Source organism: Brienomyrus brachyistius, unplaced genomic scaffold (assembly GCF_023856365.1).
Source record: "Brienomyrus brachyistius isolate T26 unplaced genomic scaffold, BBRACH_0.4 scaffold71, whole genome shotgun sequence".
Taxonomy (NCBI): Eukaryota; Metazoa; Chordata; class Actinopteri; order Osteoglossiformes; family Mormyridae; genus Brienomyrus; species Brienomyrus brachyistius.
The window spans coordinates 491,059-495,454 of NW_026042346.1; the positions used below are offsets into that span (position 1 = coordinate 491,059).

The 4,396-nt window shown below is 53.8% G+C and overlaps 1 long non-coding RNA gene across 2 annotated transcripts in view; it reads left to right on the top strand.

The window, feature by feature from the left end:
• Positions 1-4,154, top strand: part of LOC125726427 (uncharacterized) — a 12,340-nt gene extending 8,186 nt beyond the window's left edge. The window contains exons 3-4 of one of the 2 annotated variants that reach the window (XR_007388178.1): positions 371-614; positions 3,418-4,154. This is a non-coding gene — a long non-coding RNA (uncharacterized LOC125726427). Of the gene's footprint in view, positions 1-370; positions 885-3,417 lie in introns of those variants that run through there. The other variant, XR_007388177.1, reaches the window with a different exon arrangement.
• Positions 4,155-4,396: the final 242 nt, after the last annotated feature.

Below are 4,396 nucleotides of genomic sequence, written 5' to 3' on the forward strand. Positions count from 1 at the left end.
ACACCTCCTGTGTAGCATCTGGAAGTCAGTGTGTCCTGCTCTGTTTGCATGTACAGCATGTAAAGTGTGTACTGTACAGGAGCTGTGCAGGAACTGAGAAGGAGCTGGCTGGAGATGCGTACCGAAGCTGTGCACGTTGGCCGTCACACGTTCCGAAGGGGGGTGGGGGGTGGGGGGGGTCATGGCTACGCACTCAGCTAATAGTGCTTTAATGGCTGAGTAGCACTACCTCCACGAATGGGTGGGCACCAGGGCTGTGCATGTGCTTTGGGTTTCTCTGAGAGACCATGCTAGTCGTGTTGTAGTGGGGGGTCTCACATTCCCTTCCTGACGCTGAGATCCCCTAACCCCCACCTACTCAATCCAACAGGAATGCGTGGAGCGATGACCATCGGCCGACTGGGCCCAATGCGTGGGATCTCCTGCACCCCCCCTGCAACTCCTGCCCTGGCACCCTGGTTGTGGATTGATGCACCCCCATACTGACCACCCTCCCCAACCTACCAGCAGCTGACACCCCTAAAAGGGAGCCATTGTCCCCGCCCTGCGCAGCCTGGCATGGCAGCAGAAAGAAGGCACTGATTGGGCTGCAGAACAGGGACTTCCGCCTGTGGGTGGGTGCAGGTATAATCCTTATATAAACAGATCATGTAGGGGGGAGCACAGTACAGTATTAGGAGGTGGTACCTGGAGCCATTTTTTTCAGCCTATGGGGGTATGCCTACAGAAACACAGAAGGCATCCTGACTGACATTACATATCCACACACAGAAACTGGCCCCCCTTACTGTGACTGGAGGTGGGGGGCTTGGATGCGGTCAGTGTGGCGTAGCAGGCCTGTGGCCCCAATCTGCTCGTTATCAGTTGCGTGCTGACAACTGGCACCCCCCCTCGTCAGCCCCCTCCCAAACGGCCCCCCCCCTCGTCAGCCCCCTCCCAAACGGCCCCCCCTCGTCAGCCCCCTCCCAAACGGCCCCCCCTCGTCAGCCCCCCTCCCAAACGGCCCCCCCTCGTCAGCCCCCTCCAAACGGCCCCCCCCCCCTCGTCAGCCCCCTCCCAAACGGCCCCCCCCTCGTCAGCCCCCTCCCAAACGGCCCCCCCTCGTCAGCCCCCTCCCAAACGGCCCCCCCTTGTCAGCCCCCTCCCAAACGGCCCCCCCTCGTCAGCCCCCCTCCCAAACGGCCCCCCCTTGTCAGCCCCCTCCCAAACGGCCCCCCCTTTGTCAGCCCCCTCCCAAACGGCCCCCCCTCGTCAGCCCCCTCCCAAACGGCCCCCCCTCGTCAGCCCCCTCCCAAACGGCCCCCCCTCGTCAGCCCCCTCCCAAACGGCCCCCCCTCGTCAGCCCCCTACCAACCGGCCCCCCCCTCGTCAGCCCCCTCCCAAACGGCCCTTAAAGCTACATCGGCACGTCAGAGCAAGCACTAGCTGTTAGGGCCATTCTGACTTCCATCACAATCCTGCCCCCCACCCCCAAACTAAGCAGATGCCAGAGACGGGGCAATGAGTCTTCAGAACGACCAGTACTCCCCCACCCCACTGTGCCCCCCCCCCCCCACAACAAGCAGAAAACACACCAGGAAAACAGGATTACAATTTCATATTAAACAAGAGTAATTGTGGCTGTGTGACAGAGCTCGAGGGCACTTTAGCTAGCTGAGGGCAAAAAAGTTAAACCCCCCCCACCCCCCCATTCCATCTACCAGAAGCCGCGCGCCAGTCTGTCTGCGAAGGCTGGAGTCCACCCCCCTTCACTGGAGCATGATGATGGTAACGAGGCCAGACTTACCTTGCTGAGATGAATCTTTCAATCAAGGGGTGGGGGGGGGGTGTTCTGGGCCAGCACTGACCCGTGGTGTAGGTCTGTGCTTTATGGAGGGTGCTTCTCTCCAAAGTCCATTAATGAGGAAAGAAGGCCGCCTGGTAGCCCCCCCACCCTCCCCCGGCCACCCCCCGCACCCCCCCACGTCGCCCCTCCCCCACCCCCCACACATTTACCGGCAACACGTGGCCCTACATGTAGATCATGGTTCAACCGCCCTGCAGCACCTCCATTCCAGACGAATGGCAGAACTTAAGCCAGATCCACCACTGCTCCTTTGATCCACCCCCCCCCCCCCCACCCAATTGCAGCATGCTCCAGCTTTGCTTACTGGGACATATTTCAACTACAGCCTAAAGTTCCAGAACATTCTGGAACGGTAATTACAAGAAAACAGAACTGGATAGAGGTAAAAAGCGTCTCTATTCTCATCAGAGAATCTGCAGGGACAGCAGTGAACACTGTGTGAAATTGAAAAGCACGTCCAAAACTCACTCAGTCCTGTCCTGTTGTCTCTGAGATGCCACTGCCAGTGATGTGAAGTCAGGCTTCCACATCATATATTAGGATGTGCTGGGAACAGAAACTGACTCTAGCAAAGATCTTTCCTCACATTTCCAAAAAGTCCATGGAGATTTTCTCAAAAATGTATTTTGTCGACTTGCGTGAGTTTTTGGAAATTGGCTCTTCAGCTGCAGGGTTCTGTTAATGTGATACGTGCACTCAGACACACACACACACCACCACACACACACACACACTCATCAGTATTTGTATGTCAGTGACTTCGCCCATGAAACTCGACCCTGCCCATGTGTTTTCGCAGTGTGAGGGGTCTGGTCGCCAGCTCCATAGCCTGCACTCTTTCATCATCCTACCTCCCCCCTCCCCCACACCACGCTATCGACAGCAGGACCCCGTCCACAGGGGGTTTAACAAGGGTGCCCGCTCCCCTCCCCCCTTCAATGCCTGGTCCTATGGCAGCTGGCCGGCCATTAGGTAGTGAAGCAGCACCTCAGAGGAGTTGAGTGGGGAGATGAATCCCGCATAGAGGCAATGGCCAAACACACATCAGTCGGGGGGAGATAAGGGAACTGACTCTGCTATCTGCAGTGTTATGCAAATGCAGGCTGAACTCCTTTGAGAGCTGTAACCGCAAACTCAGGCATTAGCGTCACGCCCCCGTAAATCAAAACGCTGTTTATCCAGCCCCCCCACCAATAGGGTGACACACTTTAAGTACTGTGGTGCAATAATCAGATTATTGTCACATACTCTTAGTAACAGCCCCCTGGGAAACTGCTTTTACTAGGTGCCCCGAACACTTGACGTGCCTTGCAAACGTATCGTTCCATGGCCGAGCCGAGGGTAAGTTTAGAATACTATGTGGAATGGGCCACGTGCTTTCTATGATGGCTTCATCTACACATTGCATGTGTCCATGGCTGGACTGTCCTCTCCATGCTGCTGCCAACATGGCCATCAATCAGGACCTTGCCGGGAAGGGCCGTGTCATCCCAGCACTAAAATAACACTGGTATGACACCTGTGGAACGTGTTGGGGGGGGGGAGTCATGCACACTGTTTTTGGGGACCAGGTGCTGAGGTGGAGGTGGAAGAGGAAGAGGAGAAAGGCAGATGAAGAAAGGGGGAAGAGGAACGTCGTAGCAGCAGACAGTGAAGAGGGAATTTAGAATCCTATGGTGATGCTCTGTGGTTCTCCCAGATCTTGTGTTGACTGAGCTGAGTATGAATGTGGAACATGTGGAGGGCTAAAGTTTTAACAGTGAAGGAATTGAAGCTCATTCTGCAGGCTGCTCCCAAGTCTGAAGAGTAACTTGAGGCAGGCAAAAGGCAGTCAGCAAACCAATGTTGCTTGGAACTCCCTGCATGATGGTTCTCTTGTGTGGTTCCCTGATGGTGGAGTACTTGTAGGTTCCATTCGAACTGGTAACTCGGAAATTCGGAGATCCTGGTCAGAAATTTCAACTGGAACGGCCCCTTGAAGTTTTGGATTTCTTGCTTAGCTGGATAACCTGTCAAATTTAAGGAAGTCTGCACTACATGTGACTGAACGGAGATAAGGCCATTTAAACTGTGGTAAATTTAATCCGATAATTAAGTTATCTGGCTAAGCAAGAATCTTGCTTTTTGAAATAGGTCATGTAAGTAGAATATAAATAAAAGACTATATCCCATTTGATTCCCATTGATCCCCCCCCCAATAACTAACAAAAATGATTAAACAAAAATGATTAAACAAAATTATCCTCCCATGTTTTGGTGTGGCTGGTGTAGTTCTGTATGAAATTATGTGTGAAGTTTAATCTATGAGCTTTTTTGCGTCTCCTAATGCTTATTTGGCATTAAGGTCCCAGTTTCCCGTTGTATGGTGTGAAAGTGACACACAAAGTAGTGAGGTGCCCTGAGAAAAAAAAGGGAGGGGGGGGGTTCTCTCATCATTTTTCGTTGCAGTTTCTGGATCGAAGGTTCCAGGACCCCTCAAGGATCTTGGGAGTTTGGTCTCTCTGCCAACTTAATCTGGTTTACTGATGTTGGTCGGCCAGGTTAGTTTTG